The following is a 17,323-nucleotide window of genomic DNA, read 5'->3' on the forward strand; positions in this document are numbered from 1 at the left end:
ACTGAGCACAGAGCTGTTCCTTTTGAGAAAGTCTTTACTAGGATTCCTCAGGTTTGGACTAAGAGGAGATCTCTAGGAAGGTGTGTAGTTCTGCAGCTGGAACGCTGCTGTGTTTAAAGTGGGAATGTCACATGGGCACCCCATGGAAACAGGAAGCTTACAGCTAAACTGAGGGCTCAGTGAAGGAAAGCTGGAGGAAAGTTATCTCAAAACACAGAACTGTTTTCCGTGTCAGCTGACTCTGAAGTTAAAGTGATGCCATTTTCAAGCAAGTGTTCCATTTCACCAAAAGTTTATACTTACTACTCTTACATACCTTTCTTAGCCTGCAGACACGAGGCATTTCTATTAAAAAAAAATACAGAAGAGGAATAAACCTGGGCATCTTTTACTTCCTCCACTACCTTCTGTCCATCCCTTCTCCCATCTCTAAATCCCATAACCTTGGTACCCAAATTAAGACCTTCCTCTCCCCACATATTCAGAGCCTAGAGCGTACATGTAGTTTGCAGAGCACTGAGTGGGCTTAATGTACCATCAGGCTGGAACGTGTTAGGAGCTAATTCTGGGATGCATGAGCACAGGAATTGTCATGGGAACACAGCCTATAACCAAGAAGGAAAAAAATTCCAATAGGAAACCAGGCTATGGGAGACTTCCATCATGTTGCTCAAAACAACCTTAAGGAGAGAATTATTTTGCAATTATTTCAAAGGAGACACCATGCCGTGGAAACCCCTGACAATTAATAAAAGAGGTAATTGCCTGTAATTAATAAAAGAGGGAACTTTAAAAGAGTAATTTCTTCTAGTTATGTCCAAAGACATAAACCTGTCCTTCTTCTAGACCCACTAATGAGAAAAAAAATAATATGAGGAGTCAGTTTCCCTCTGACTGAAACTCAGCTGGTAAACATTGCGCAAAAATGTGTTTCCTCACTTTTTTTTTTTAACTGACAGAAAGGAAGGTTTGACTTAACCTACCACATAGTCAGATGCTTCCTTTTAATCCAGTTTCCTTGGGAAATAACAGTTACAAGACTGTGCCGCTGTCAGTCTCCATGAGCTCCTTTTGAACTCATTGCTCAGTTTCAACTAAACTTGCAGAGAGATCAAGAGTCCCTTTGCCTTTGATGAAAACAAGCAGATACAAGGCAGGCCCCTGTTAATGGAAAGGCCACAGCATGTGTTCAACATATTATTAGACATTAGAAAATCTGTGTGAGGGAACAGAAGGACTGAAAACTTTTTTAAGAACAAAAACTACAGCAAACAAGCTTTAAGTGTCACTGCTCAGATAACTTTTTGGGAGTTGCTGTACTAAGCTCCATGATGTAAGTACTTGTAATTGTTTTCTAATTCCAACCTGTGCAGGGCCTCCTGATAATTAAAGTGTCAGCGTTTCAGTGATGAAAAGCCCCATTGAAAATCAATGTTCAGTTGCCATTGCTGCTTGCAGAGAAGACAGAAAGGTCTTGTGAAGGTCTGCAGAACTAGCTGTGAAAGCCTTCGGTCAGCTTGGTGGGAGGGGAGAGCTGTAAGACCAAACCACCACTTGCAAATTCCTGTCCTTTAAACTCAAGGCTGGCTATAAAGAAAATCAGAGGCATGTCTCTTATGTGGAGGCCTCCAGAACTGTGTGTCCTGCTTAACACTTACTTGCAGGTATTCTGCCTGTTCCCATAGCAAGAGAAAGACTGAGTAACCCTGCCTCGAAGCTGCAGGGAAGCTCCTCACAGAGAGATCTGTCAGTGTAAGCAATGGCACATCCTCACAGAGCTCAAATGTCTTTTACTGTTCAGTGTGGATTTTATTGCCAGTTCTTTGTTAATCAGGGGAAGGCTCCCCACCTTGCTTTATGAGTCAGGACAGTGAGATGCAGGGAGGCTAAATGGTGACACCAAGGTCACACATTTTGGCAGAGGATGAAGTTAAACCCAAACCCTCTGAGCTGTGGGCTGGCAGTGACTCTGAGAGCTGTGGGAAGGGGCAGCCTCGGGCTCTCCACAGGGTGGAAAGCTCTTCCATGTGCTTTCTGCCTTTCCTCCTTCTCAAACCAGGTCTCTGATTCCTGCTTGCACTTTTCTGACTGTGCTTTGGCCTATCAGGTTTCCCAGAACTGACCATTATGCCATCACTTTTGAAATTACTTTTGAGTATAACCCAGTGCAAGACTTGATATTACAAACCTGCTTACAAAAGTGGCTTGCTGCCTTCCCTTAGAGAATTTATAAACTATGTCCAAAAATACCCCAAAGTAGTTGCTAATAGCCTAGATTGATTCTGACTGCATAAAAGTGAAGTAATTTCAAATTATGAAAATTAACTACTTACATAATTTGATTTATTCAGTTACAGTCTCTGTGAGGATTTAATGATGGTGCCTTATCCCCAGCTCTGCTGCTGAAGTGACAATATATCACAAGTGTGATTCAGAAAGGTCTAGCAAGAATGCTAGGGTGGTATGAGGGAAAAACAGATAGATGATATAGCAGAACTTAAGTTTCAGTCTCTGGCTTGTAATTATTCCGTCTTTTTCTCATCATCTGTGTTTATCCTATTGCATTTTGATTTAGCAACTTCTTTAGGATCATATTTAATATGTATATTAATATGCATATTTGCAATCTGATTACAACTTTTACTGGAATGTGGGAATCCAGGACATCCCTCTGGCTGCCCTGGCTGTCTCCAGACCCTGACAGGGGGCTTGGAGACCTTGGCATGAAGTCAAAAACACCTGTGGCTTCAATTTTAACCTGTGGAAAAAGCTGCCAACTTTGTGTGAGGAATTACAAGCCACAAGGGTTTGAGTAGTGTGGTAGTTGAATTAACACAGGGTGAAAAAGTGGAATTTTGTGGCTTTTTAGAATGGGGATGAGGGGGTACCAGATGGAGGGATTTGGGCGTGTCCTGGCCTTCTTCTCCTTCTTCTTGCCCTCCATGTCTTGGTGTGGTGGTGACACTTTTCTATTGGTTTAAGGTAGAGACACACTGTCTAACATAGATGATAGATATTGGCACATTATTGTAAACATAGCACATGTAGTTTTTGGTATAAAATGTAAACACCGCCCTGAGGGCAGACAGAATGCCATGGCAGACTTGCTAGACAGAGCTCAGCAGGTCAGAGAAAGAATGTTATCGATAAGGAAAAATAACCATGAGAAGCTGATCCTACGCATTCAGTCTCCTTCTTTGGCTGCATGGGCTGGGAGAACAAGGACTTTTACAATCTTGGCGTCACCTCAACACCACAGACCCTGAGACTGGAATTCCTGCCTCAGACTTGCTGGACTTTTGCAATCCATGAATGATTCCTCTGCCTCATAAATGACTTTCCTGTACCCCTATTCCACACAAGCACGCACAGTCCCTGAGTCCAGCCCAGCTCCTGCCTCTTGCTAAGGAAGATGCACCCTGCAGCCACTTGCAGATGCTGGCAGTGAGCACATTCATAAGTCCCTGACAAGGAGCATAAAGGGATGGTGGTTGTGTGTGCCTGTGTCTGAGAGGCAGCAAGTTATCAGCAGGAAAACCTGTTTAAATAAGGATTTACTTCTGCAATCAGACACAGAGCCCCATGGCACAGTCTGTGGTACAGCCTCCTCCCTAACACAGAGAATCTAAATCTGAAAAGCAGAGACTGCACTAGGAATATTTCTGTCTTCACAGTTTATTTGTTAAGGCATTACCTTTGCTCTGATAGGGACCCTCCTACATCCCACTGGCCTCTGCAATCACTCAGCTAAAACAGGCTAAAAAACAGACAAGCACTTGACACACAAGACACACAAAAACATTGTGACTTGAGCAAGGGGTACTTAGAAGTAACTTGGAACCTAAATTTGCAAACAAACCTGAGGGATAAGAGTAGCTAGCTGGATAAACTTCCAGAAGGCAGAAACATCTTTTGAATCGCCTCTTTAGTTCCTTTAAGGCATTATCATCACTTTGATCTAAATTGAATTGACTCCAAGCCAGTTTATTGCAATGTATGAGCTGCTCCCCTGTAGATGCTGGAGATGAGACTCTTGCCTGAGAGCTTGGAGTGACACAGTTCTTCCTCAAAGGCACCAAATGAGAGGTGAGAACAGATTCCTGTAGTTCCCTCCACCACAGAGACAGAAGAAAAAGTGATTCTCACTTTTAGGATAGGTTTTAGAGGCAGATGAGGCTGCAAAAAAAGAAAGAAAGGTATTGTTTACCCTTTCTTTTCCCCTCCCTACCCTCACCCAAAACTACCTTCTCTTCCCTGGCTGGGAGGTAGCTGTGTCTGAGAAGGAGAACAGTTCTGCCCACAAGGCTCTCTCTACCCCTCCTGGATATTTCCTCATTGCAATTCAGCTCTTTCTGAGCTGGCAGCAATTGCAGGCAGGAAGTCTGAAGAAAGGAGTGACAGTCTTCTTTACTGAAATCAAGAGCAATACTTCTCGATCCTTGATCATTGATTGCTACAGCTCTTTAAAGGGCAGAACATCCAGCAATTGCATCTGACAGGTGTTGGGCCAGAAGATTTGTAACAGGAAACATGAGGGGTATGATCTGTTCTCATTACCACAAAAAGAAGATTTTTGTTTCAGTCGGGACAAACAAGTCTTTTATTTCCTGTCTTCTTTTATTACTTCACTAACTTATTAAATTCTTTATTTTTATTTTCTTAATATCTCTGCAATGCCTTAGCTTTTTAGGTCAGTGACTCATATCTACAGCTGCATAAGAGCAAACCTCTTCATATAAATGGCTTAATTTTCAGGCTGACCATGTAATTTTATCATTCTTCAAATGATCTACGTTTCTTTAGATTAAATGGATGAGTTTCCAGAAATTAAATGTGTTTGGGCTGCTCAGACAAAGCTTTATGTCAGGTTCCTGCCAAAGAAGTCTGCACAATATTGTCTCAATAAAAAATGAGAAAGTAAAAATCATTTAGTCACAGGTGTACTACACATTAAGATGCAGAAAGGGCATCGCTAAATTATGTCATTGCATAAGTAGTTCCCTCAGTAATAGTTAAGAGAAGAAACTAGTTGGTCACAACTAAAGAAAGTGCAACTTTTATGAAAAGAATTGGCAATAAAAAAGTCAGAATTACACTTCTATGTGAAATAAGTTCTGATGAATTCAAGCAGCTCCTGCAGTTTCCAGTGTTCCTTCCTGTGTAAATGGCGCTTCATCCCATATGTATTTTCAGCACATCTCTCTGTCTGAGACTTTAACTTAGGTTCTATGCTCTTGCATTGAATTTCAATCCAGATTTCTGTTCCACTTCCACCAAGGTACCTCCCAGATTTATGAGAAGTGAAGATATATGTACTGTTCCCTTCTTTCTTGGTCACATACCTCTTTGATACATTGAAGTCAGATTTCAGCAGACTGATGCCTTCAGGTCAGAAAAGTGGTTGCTTTGTCATCTTTCTGCATTTAAGTCCATTTTAATTCTATGTTTTTCCATATAAATTCTGGCCAAACCTGTCTTTTTCCAGTATTTCATAAAGAGCTTTGTCATGTAACTTTTCTGATGGAGCAGAGATGAGCAATTTCTGAAAAAGGCTTTGACTGTTATGAGCTGATTGGGTGTGTTGCAATGGCCCTGGTAGCTGCAGAGGGTCACCAGTTTATCCTCACCACACACCCGAGAAGTCAGTCAGCATCGTTGCTGTGTTATCAGGGGAGATGAGAGGCAAAACCCCTGACGCCCCATACCATCCATAGGCAGGGGTCTGCCTCTCCCTCTGAATCAATAAAATTAAAGGAACTGTCACATTTCCAGCCTCACAGACTGCAGTGGGATGGACATTCAGTAAAACCCAGGTGATACTGCAGTAGTGGAGACCACATGAGGCTTTAAAGGGAGAGAAGCATCTCTGAGGGTCTGCAGTGGAAAGCATTTTCCAAAAAGAATCAGGACCCATCCTCCTACTTCTCCATCCTTGCCTCAGGATATGTCCAAATCAAGCAGACCCAGGCCATTCATGCAAGTGGATGCAACACAGACCCTGTGCTTCTGGTGTGTTGTTTTCCTATTATTCATGAGTTGCATCCACCAGCCTTCACAAATAGGTCTCAACAAAGAGGAATTTAATGGGATTTTCTGCAAAAGCATATTGAGAAGGAATGAGGAGTTTGCCAAAAATGTGTTCCTCTCTTCATGTGGACGTAAATCAAATCCCTTGATTTACTTTCTATACTCTTTGATTCCAGCAGAGGTCAGCTCTGCCTGTGCTGGGGATGGACAAAGCAGTTCAAAGTGTGGGTGCCTGCACACCTTGCAACACAAAGCCCTGCTTTCTTCCCACTGCCCCTCACACCACTAACTTCAGCCCATTTCAGGCCCTCCTCTTAAATGGAGATTAAAGGGCTTTGAACCAGAGCATTTCTGTCTTCAGGACTGCCACAAAAGCTGGCTAGAGAGCCCTTCTTGCTGCTGCTCCAAGCCTGTTTGAGAACAGACTGTAATGAGCAGAAGGAGCAGGAGACTGTGATAGTGGTCCTTGGTGAGGCTAAAACTGTTGCAAGATGAAAAACCCCCAAAGAGCAAGAAGTTATGCCTGGACTGTGCTTTCCAATTACTGAACTATTAGGGAAACAGAAATACTGCCATCCTCTTGCAACTACCTTCCTTTACTGCTGTATCAGGATTGTTAAAAAAACTCCAATGCTGCGCTCAACAATGTTTGGTTAAGGTTTGTTCTGGCAAAAAAAAAAAAAAAAGAGTGTATCAACAAAAAAATTTACTTCTTTAAATGGCATTATTTTGATGGATATATGGCCCACTAAAATTCTTATTTCCTCTACCAGTTACAGTGGTTATTTTGCTCTTCAGAACACAAGACAATAAACAATTTGAAGCTCTTCAGAGCACAAAACAAAAAACATTTTGAAGCTGAAGACAGAATGTGTTGACAAAAACTCTCTAGTTTAACCATATAAATCTGCAAATGTCCAAGACATGTTTTTATCCTCTCTTCTTTTTTAGAGATTAAATTATTGCTACATTGAGATTTTTTGTTAATTGTCATTAATGATTGACACGCTTTACAGACTTTTGAAGCTAGAAAATAATGACTGCTTTTCTGAAATTAGATGTCATGCTTTCGACAGAAATCTTTCATGTAGTCAGTGATGTGTGCCATTGAGACAGCAGCTGCTTCTGAAGGATAATATCTAAAAACCCCAAAGAATCTCACTGTAAATTTAATGCCTAATTTTCCTAAATAATACTTTTCACACTTTTTTGAATTTAGCTTGTTAATACTAAAAACCAGATGAAGTTTCAGTGCATCTAAGCACCCCTTTTCTTTGTTCTATTTGGGAGATTTTGTAGATTGGAATGACTGAAATGACAAAATGTGGTTTGCTTATTTCTTATGTGTAGCTGTATATAACAAGAAATGAGTGCCATCAGTCTAACAAACTACCAGGGGAGCCAATAAATAATTTCAGCATAAGATCAAGGATAGGACTAATAAGCAGCAGACTTGACTTGTTACCTGAGAACTGAGAGAAGAAACATAAGCCCACTAGAAAGAGGTGATTAAGGCACACCTTCATAGTGAACTTGTACTCTATGTGCAGTTGTGCTGCCCAGCTCCAGCCTTTAGGAGTGTCAGATGAATGTTAGGCAAAGCAAGGAAAGCTGTTTTTCATTTTAGTGCTTGTTCCTCCTGATGGCATTATCTGTTATAGGTCAAGCAGCTACAGCTGACAGCTTCATAGGTCATCTTAAAAACAAGATGTACACCCGGCGCTGTTGCTGCTGATTAAAGATCACATATCTAAGTGCAGATGACACTCCTGGCTTTTGGGTGACTACAGTGGATTTGGAATTCCAGTGTGAACAGCACATTGTGTCCCAATACCATATACATACACAGCCCAGGCTGTTGTTCATGAGGGGCTCTGTAACTGCCTCAGCAAAGAGCAAATCGTGTCCTGGAAAAGTGGCAGCATTTGTAAGGCTCCTATTCTTTGTTGTTACAAGGGGATCTGGATGGTCCAACACTTACAGGTGCTGAATGTCACTACAGACAGTCACGAGCAGGCTCCACACTTAATGCTCTCTTTACCTGTCTTTCTTTGGCAGCTGGATCCAAATACAGGTATTTTGTAGGTCAGATTTTGTCTTTACAGAGAATTCAAAGCACCACTGACTTTTGTGCCAAAAACTAATGGATGCATCCTGGTCTGCTCATCTTGCTGTTTCATTTTGTCATCTGTCCAGTGGCAACTGCCTTGCTCTGGACTGAGGAGAGCCTGATCTGCTTTTCCCAAGGAGAAACCTTAGGGTGTCTCTAGGCCACTGACAAAATCTGAAATGCAAACAAAAAACTTAATCCTGAATCAGAAATCTCCAAAACATACAGAAAAAGATGTCTCTCTTGCTGAGAGTTCCCTGCTCCCTAGCTGAAGTGGGGCTGGTGCCCATAATATTCCTGTTACCTCCATCTAGAGCAGTGTGAATAAACAGCTGTGCCCACACTGTGTGGCCTGTAACACGGGGTCATGTGGCTGAAAGACCTCATCACTGTTTTTTAGAGATTTTATGGTTCAAAAGTCCTAAATTGACATGAGGGCTCAATCAGGGAATTGGTAGTTTGATAGCCTAATATCAAAGTGGGGATAAATTGCACATCCTTGGACATGGCACGAAGGTTTGCGAGCCCTTGAGAGCAGAAGATCTGCTGGAAGTGTGCTGGAAAACACTGTGCAGCACAGAAAGATCCCAATCTGGATATGGTCCTGGCTTTTGTGCTTATTTGAAATGGTCTCCTCAGCAAATCACCTATAAATCCACACCTGGCTTTTGTCTTGAAAGGAGCTGATTGGTTTTCCGCGTAACAGGGTCCAAACAAGCTCAAACTGATACAGCTTTGATGATCAGGAGATAGCAGCAAATCAGAGAAGTGACAGTGTAGACATGGATCCTTATTATTAATAGTAAATGGTTGTTAATTCTAGATGTAAACATCCTAAAATATTAATTTTAAAAAAAAGCCAAAACCCCATAATCACACAAGGCTTTGGTCCAGATGAAAAGAAACACATTTTGCCTTTTACAAAACAGCAGGGGCCCTTTTTGCCACTGGCAACTGTCAGTCTTCAGGTAATTTCATAATAAGACCTGCAGTACAGTCTTTGAGACTAGAATGGAAGAAAAAAATTAAAAGCTTTCAGTAAAAGGCAGAGTGAGAAGGAGCTTGATTTATGACCCTAATGTAAAAACTCTTTGTGTGGAAGAGATGGTAATGATGCCATTATGTTGGGCAAGCCCAATACAGAAAAATGTTTATGTAGATACAAGTGTTAGGACAGAATGGAAGTCATTTCCCCAGGAAAGAAATCAACAGCCTTAAATGCATCTTTTATAGAGACCAAAATGCTATTAGACTTCTAAAGTTTGGTTTGTCTTTCCTCTTTTCTTGAGAAGATAATTATATTATTTGCTTGTTTTCTCTGGTACATTTGATTTTTTTTCTGTGACACTAAATAATGTCTGCCATTTTTTGCTCCTGGCTGCTCCATTGGTGGCCCCTCACTGATCTGGGGTTGTCACTGGTCCCATTATGGGCACCTGGCTCTGCCTGCGCTTGGCTGTGTCCCCTCTGTGAGGAGTGCCTGTGCTGGGGTCACCTCGGCTCCGAGCCCATGTCCTCCTTGCAGAGCAGCCCTGCTCCCTCTATTCCCCAGGTGCCCAGGTTTGGGATGTGGATGGCCATGGAGCAGTTTTTCTAAAGGGATTCACCAGTGACATCATCAAGACATGAATCAGCTCTGTGATATTGCTGGGGTGTCATCTCTGCCCAGCCTGTCATTTCCCCTGTTAAATTTGCACTCTTGGTGGTTCCTGCCCAAGAGCATTCCTGATACTGGTTCTATTCAGCTGCATTTTTTAAGACAGTCTTTAATTGTAACTCAGTTGTTCCATCCATTTGCTTTCCTCCCCAACCTTTCATTACCTGCATGCTTACCAACTTTAGAGGTTATTCCCTCAGCTCAACTGTTAATGAATAATTAAACACTAATTTTTATTAAACTATTAATTAAAACACTTCAGGGTACCCAGGAGAGTCTCCTGAACAATCACAAGTGGTGTAAGGTTTATAACTTGACAATAGTTATTATAATGAGCTATTTTTGATTAAAGCTTTCCAGACAATGGTACATACTCCTAGTATTTTCACCCAACACACACTTATTGCTTTGTGTCTGTGGCACTGTTAAAAGCTTGTGCTGTATTTACCAGAATTTATTATAACACAAATTAGAGGAAGATACTCTGATAACTGACTGGGCTGCATCTCTAAGTAATACTGATGAGGTCCAAGTTAGCCTACATCCTTTAGTAGTTGAGTTACCAATAAACCATGGCCTGAAATCTCTCTTAAGGATATTTTGATCACAGACCTCCCTGTTTCAGTTGTCTCTGCTGGTTTCAGAGCACCCCCTTCTCATCAGTGACTCAGTGAGCCACAGTCATTGCAGTGAGGTGACAAACTTGTACTCCGTGGGCTCCACCACTGCCTACTGCAGTGGTTTCTCCAAGCCAGGCTGATCTTTTATAATCTAGCACAAAGCTAAGAATAAGAAAATGAGTATTGATAGCTACTTCACCCCACCCCCATATTAAATTTAGAGATAATCTTAGGCTTAATACAAATAAGCTGGATGGATTTAATGCTATCAAATCAAGAGTGCTAGGAAAAAAAAAAGAATGTGTTTCTTTCCTCCTAGAGGAAGGATCCCTCTTTTACAGCGAAAGATCCAATTATGGCCCAAATTATGGCCATCTAGAGACTAGCTAATGTGGTTATAATACAAATAAATCATCTGCACTTAAAACTGGAAAATGCTTGTTTTGATGTGTTACAGCCACCCTCCAGTAAGTGTCATGCACAGTGGCTTCTGGATTCAGGCAGAAACAACAGCCCAAAGGATTATTGCTGCCCACGCAGGAAGTTTTGCAGGCCGGTCAGTGCTTCCACGTGAGTGGAATCCAGCAAGTCAAAACCCAGGAAGCTCAAACAGCGGAGGATTAGGACGGATGGTCTGCCTGAAACCTAATTGCTGTGAGGCAAGAAAAACAGCAGGACTGGGAGGACAGAAGATGCAAGGTGATGCTGAAGTCATGTTCTGCTGCTGGCCATAAGAGTGATTCACTGAACAGCATGTCCCCTGTCAGAGGGAGGGAACAATAAGCAGGAACATTTGGCATTCCAGTCCATGAAAAGACCCAAGCCAACTGTCCTGCTCTGCTCACTCAGCTACTGCAGGAACCAACTACAGACAGTTCTAGGAAGAAAGGAAAAGGAATATAACTTGACTAAAATGAAATTTTATTTACACTGCTGTGAAAAAGGGAGAAGGGGATGCTGACTCTTGTCGTTTTGCCTGTAATTGTTATTGCAGACACGACTATATTACAGGTACAGTAATTTAATACTCTCAGATTCTATTTTGAAGGTCAAAGTGTTCTAACATCGTCATATTTTTGACTGTGATATATGGCAGCAGAATTTGGAAGTTCTCAAGTCAGGAGAAGCTGCCAAATGAAACCACACTTCAATAGGTACAAAGTACCCTTTGGCAGAATTCCATCAAATTATAATCCCCTCTCATTACTGCATAAGCATTTCTGAGTGAGGTAGCCCTCACTATTGTTGGTAGTTCTAACCCTTCTCACCCATGTCAAAAATCTACGTACTGGATCAGACATTTCTGTGATTCCTAGTTTTCATTTGTGCTTTCCTTTCCTATTTCTCCAGCAGGTCATCATCCCATTGTTGCTTCACATTTCACCACAACTTTTTGTTCATTCACATGGGTTTTGTATTGGCCTCCATGGAACTCTTCTGTGTGTTTGTGTACATATAAGCACAGACACCTACTTATTTATGAAGTAGACAGCTATATCACCTTGGCCCCTCTTTGCACCTCACAGACAGCTCAATAGCAGGATTGTCCCTCTGCAATCCAGTATTCCCTGTGGCAGAGAATGACTTTTTAACAGTTAGGCACTTAGGGCATAACTGCTGTGTTTGTGCATGAGCCAGCTGACTGGCTGATTCTTTTTGGATGTTTTTACCATCAAACCATTCTATTTTTACAATCAACATAAATCCAGTTCAGTCAAAGCCTGAAAACGTAACACTACCATTTAATGTAATGGTTTCTTACAAAATACAATGAATTAGGCACAAGATTCTAGGAACAACAACAACAACAAAAAAAAAAACAAAAAAAAAAAACCCAAAAAACTTAGGCACTCATTTTTTTACTTTGATAAGCCTTGTCTTAAATTTGGGGGTGCTTGCCACTCAAAATTTTCAAAGCTTTTCTTGCATTTTGATAAGAAGAAACAATACTTAAACATAGTCAACAAGGCTGCTTTTCTTGTATACTGATAGAGCTTTTCCAATCCTCCCATTTTGCAGAGGAGCCAGTGATGTGGGAGTCCTTAGGTTGGACTTTTTGTAGTGCTGAGCAGCTGATGCTTCATGGCAGAGCAAGCCTTTTTAAAATTAGCCATCCTGCTTTTAATTTTGGGCTTTCGACCTCTCCCCTATGGCAAACCTGCAAATGCACACACAGGGATGTGCACCTGTAGGAGGCAAACCCAGTTTCATAACTCTTCCATTTCCAAGCAAGCTTCCCAAATTACCATGTGACACACTCCTACTGCAGGCAAGGCAAACTCAAAAGTGTTTAGTCAATTCTTAGGATGTCTTGGTCTGTATATTTCACTGTACTCCCATGTGCTTTTCTTCCTCCAGTAACTGCAAAACTGAGGATCTAAAGAGAATGTAGAGGAAATTACCTCCAATTCCATTCTCTTACTCCAGCATTAATTTGTAACATGAAACATCAAGAAAATAACACTTGAAATTCAGTATCTATAATATACATTCCCAGCATTTTCTAAAATGTGCCCTGGTTTTAATTGAAATGTGAATTGTATAGGCAGAAGGACTTGTTCCTCTGCCAGGAGTAAATCTCCAGCCATGGACATCAAATGCCCATGGGAAAAATACTTTGTTTTTTCATACACTGAAACTTCCCCAACTTTATTGCATTTGGAAACAGAATGTAATAGCAGAGGGCAACATTATGCCTGACATATATAATTGGTTTACAAAAAAAAATACAACCAGGGGACACATTTTTGATAGAACCACTTTTTTTTCAAGCAATAGTTGCAGGATAATGGATCACATTGATCCTTTTTGCTAAATGATATGACAAAGAAAATGAGCATTTGTGTAAAAATGCCATAACAGTTGAAGCTTGAATTAGGGAGTCTGTAACCTTTGCTTGTGCTCATAAATTACCCTGCAGATGAGAATGTGACATTAAAAAAAAGAGAAAGGCATCCAAAGCCAAGAGATGCAACCCATCAAATACTAAAATGCTCTATGTATATGTGTACCTAATGTTAATCACTTCAGATCCTATAGTACAAATTGCCTCCAGCAGTTCCTAAAGTTATATCGCAGGTTAAATGGACACCCACAGATAGAGATTAGTCATTTAAAAGACAAAGGTATAAAAACTGATCTCAACTGCTAAAGCTGTCTTAAAGTCAGTTTTTCATGCATTTTGAAGCTGTGCCTTTTCCCCCTGTTTCTGGGTGAGGCGTTAGTAGTAGGGCCAAACACTGAATCTTGCAGCATATTAAGGCTTTTTTCTCAGTAAATACCTTAGAAAAAATTGGGGCAAAAAGGTGTTACTCTTTCAGATCAAATAAATTCAGTTGCCACTTTTAACAGCTGTGCATCAGTAAGTCATTAAAAGTATCTGAATTTAATTACTTGTGCGCTCTCAAACACTAGAATATTGGTGTCACCCTCAGATGTGAAATTAGCACAAAATGGCATGAGCACCTGAGAGATGTCCTGTAACCTCAGCTCAAGAGGAATCTCAGTACTGAGGAGTCAGATTCTGCATGCAGTGGGTGCCTCCTGCCCGAATTCTGTCATCCCTTTCATTTGCTGCCTGGATGAAAAAATAGGCAATTTGGAGCTCTCAGGGAAGGGAGGAGGAAGCATGCAGGGAAACATGCTTATTTGCAGGTTTCACTGAGGGCAGTGAGAGCTGTAGAGTCCAAAACTTCTGGGAATAACAATAATAACAACAATAAAACTCCAAAACAACAAAGGCTTGATTAAAAAAGCAGACTTTTAAGTAAGTCAGAAATCCTATTTTAGATATTCTATTAACTTTTCACAATGGCTTGGAGCTGATTTCCTTTTTCTCTCCTTTAATATTCCAGGTGTTTCAGTCTCCACAATCAAAAAGAAGAAACTTCCAGCTATTTATGACAGGCTTGGTGGAAATCTGAACTTTGCACAAATTCCACCAAAGAGAGAAGGTATGAATGGTAACTGTGAAGAGGCTGGGGTACCAAGAGCAGTTTACTTACAGTAACTTAACGCAACCTGTACCTTTCCAAGTGTTCAGAAAGTAATAATCCTTGGAGTTACTAATGCTCTGGGAAGTGCTGCTGACCAGTCTCTTAACCCCTTTAAGTCCTATGTGTAGGAGAAAAAAATGCCTCCTAATTCCATATTCCTGTTGCAGTCCTGCAACACTGCAAGAAGTGAAGCGTGCAGCGCCAGCACACAGCAGTTTGTATGATCATAAACAGAAATAATTTTTTCAGCCCCTAAGTAAAGTACTTGTCTCTTGGGTCAACAGATCTTAGAATTTAGCAGACCAAATTAACCAGCAAATGCACGTTTTATCCCATTTTAACATGAACAAGATAAATGATGGATGAACACAAGTTTTTCGAAGGTTAATTTAAACACAGATGTAATTACAGCAGGCAGTAGTTCAGAGCAGAAGCTGTGCCAAGTGCACGTGAGGTCCTGCCTCTCTTCTTTGACTACTGAGACTCATTTCCAAGGCAAGGTCCCTAAAATTCATGCCCAACAGCAAATATTGTAAATCCCTCCTCCTTTTTCCTTTCCCCTGCATTGTTTGTAGTCCTCTGCGGCTCAAAACCTCAGCTCACAAGTCCTGCACTTGGACAGTATCAGATGTGTGCCTGTGCAGGTGACTATGCTCATGCATGTATGGGTATGTATTTCAATACATGACTGAAGTCTCAGAAACTAACAAAAAAAAAAAAAAACAAAAAAAAAAACAAAAAAAAAAAAAAAAAAAAAAAAAAAAAAAACAATGAAGAGCAACAGAGTCTACCCTGAGCTAAGTTTTTCCCAAGTCAGACTTGGAAGTTTAGCCCATATTTTACAGCAAAGTTCAGGTCAGTAATTTTTAACAACTATGCAACTGATGCTCTCATTTTCTCTTGTTTGATGAGACTAAGACAGTCTTTTCTCCATGTATACATTGATTTTTTTTTTTTTTTTAACTAACCTCTCAGTCTTCTTTTCCTCAGGTAAATACCTGCTGGATTAATAGTCCAAAAAGAAGAATAGAGTATAGTAGCAAGCATAACTATCTGTGGAATTATAATACCTAACAAAGACATTTAATTTCCTAAAGTTGGTTTTCATAATGTGCAGAAAGCCTGGGGGTTGCCCAGTCTCATAAAGCATCCAACCAGTACAGGGACTGTATAAAATGAATATCCTCTCAAACAAAAGCCCTCTGGATTATAAAGCTGTACAAATTGTGTGACCTGTACAAACGAGAGCATGCTTCTATCTCTGAAAAGGCAATGAAATAATTACAGGGCTAAGAAACACTACTTGATTCGGTTTAGATGATCTCTTGGCAGAATCCACAAGTTGAATTAGGATGAAAACAGAAGACAGTTCACTTGTTAACATCATAAACTAAAGACATTCAAAGCCTACTTGGAATCTCAGCTGTGAATGCCGGCATACAAAATCCATCAGCCTACAGGACTGCATGTGTGTAGCATACACACATCTTTGCTGTATTATTGGCAAAAATTAAAGGAAAAGCAAATTCAAGAGGATGCTGCCACAGGAAATCTCATCTGTGTTCAGGTTGGTAATGCAAGTAAACATATTCACAATGCTGGTATGAACTAGGAACGTTTTCATTCCTCAGTCCAACTTTAGGAAGGAGAAACTGAGTCCTCCTCTGTTCCAAACGCCAATATTTCAAGTTCTCCGGCAGCACAAGATCAGATAATTAACAAAAACCAAAGGATGACGAAACGAAGCCAGATAAATAACAAATATCTACATATATAAGCACACAGCAAGCAAGATAATGAAAAGTTAGCTAGATTTACCGTTTTAATTATCCAAGTGGGTGGTTTGTTTGGGTTTGGGTGGTTTTTTTTTTTTTTTTTTGAGGGGAAAACGTCGGGAGCTGTTTTCACGAGGATTCGTCCATACGCATCCGCACCGCGGCAGGCGCCGGTCCCGGAGCGCGGAGAGCGAAGCGTTTCCCCCCGCAGCCGGCGCTGCCCCCGCCAAAACTGAAACGAGAGAAGGCGGGGAGGGGCGGGGAAGCGGCGGCCGGCGGGGAAAGCTCCGGCGCCGCCCCGAGCGCTCCCTGCCCGGCGCTGCGGCTGCGGCGGCTCCGCGCCCTCTGCGCTCCCCGCAACTTGGGGGAGCCGCGGGGCGGGCGGTGCCGGGGCTGAGCCGCCGTGATGCCCGGCGTCATGCCCGGCGTCATGCCCGGAGTGATCCGCCCGCGGCTCCCGGGATGCGCCCACCTGCAGCCCCTGTGCGATGCTGACCGCGGACCCTGAGCTTGTGCTGCCTCCGCGGCTCCAGGGCTGGGAGGGGCCACACGAGTCCTCCGGAGTGGGGGGGGCCCTGGTGTATGCTAAATTAGGTGGAAAGGTTGCTGTCGGGAGAAGGGATGAAGGGGGAGGTCTGTTCCAAGCGCCCGACTTGTGTGGGATTTGGGATCTTCGCAAGTGCGTGCTCGTGGGTGAGGCTGTTCATCTGCTCGGAGATGTTACGACCGGGCTGTGAGGAAGGGGTGCCAGGGTGCGCGTAAAGCGGTGCAGAGGTGGGCAAGCATGTGCTCAGCTCTTCTGCAGAGAAACAGCGCAGCTGTCGGAGTTGCATATTTGGACCAGCAGAACCTGAAGTGGGTGATAGCTTGCCGACGAGCTCAGACACGCCTGGGAGTTATGACCTGTTGTCCCTGGGCTGAGCCCCAGCTCTTCAGCACCCACCTACGCTCGCACACCCACTCGGTGCCTTCTTTCCCCCTCTCCTCGGCACTCAGCGCTGGGACTCAGACTCAACACCTCTCAGTGGTTGTTTCCAGCCCATCATCGGAGGGCTGAGTGCCACACAGACAACCTGTTTGCAGGCAGTGCTTTGAGCTCCTCTTTGCATGCTGTTCGCAGCTCCCTTCCATGCTGCGCA

General features: G+C 42.2%; 1 protein-coding gene and 1 long non-coding RNA gene across 4 annotated transcripts in view; one reads left to right on the plus strand and one right to left on the minus strand.

Moving 5' to 3' along the window:
- Window positions 1-14,444, plus strand: part of LOC137468686 (uncharacterized) — a 57,182-nt gene extending 42,738 nt beyond the window's left edge. For all 3 annotated transcript variants that reach the window (XR_010996108.1, XR_010996106.1, XR_010996107.1), the window contains 2 exons: window positions 10,872-11,425; window positions 14,269-14,444. This is a non-coding gene — a long non-coding RNA (uncharacterized lncRNA). The remainder of the gene's footprint in view (window positions 1-10,871; window positions 11,426-14,268) is intronic.
- Window positions 1-16,382, minus strand: part of HTR1F (5-hydroxytryptamine receptor 1F) — a 102,877-nt gene extending 86,495 nt beyond the window's left edge. Inside the window, exon 1 of the mRNA XM_068180578.1 lies at window positions 16,228-16,382. The gene's annotated coding sequence lies outside the window, so the exon portion shown is untranslated. The remainder of the gene's footprint in view (window positions 1-16,227) is intronic.
- Window positions 16,383-17,323: the final 941 nt, after the last annotated feature.

The sequence above is a fragment of the Anomalospiza imberbis genome, chromosome 2 (assembly GCF_031753505.1).
Source record: "Anomalospiza imberbis isolate Cuckoo-Finch-1a 21T00152 chromosome 2, ASM3175350v1, whole genome shotgun sequence".
NCBI classification, from domain to species: Eukaryota; Metazoa; Chordata; class Aves; order Passeriformes; family Viduidae; genus Anomalospiza; species Anomalospiza imberbis.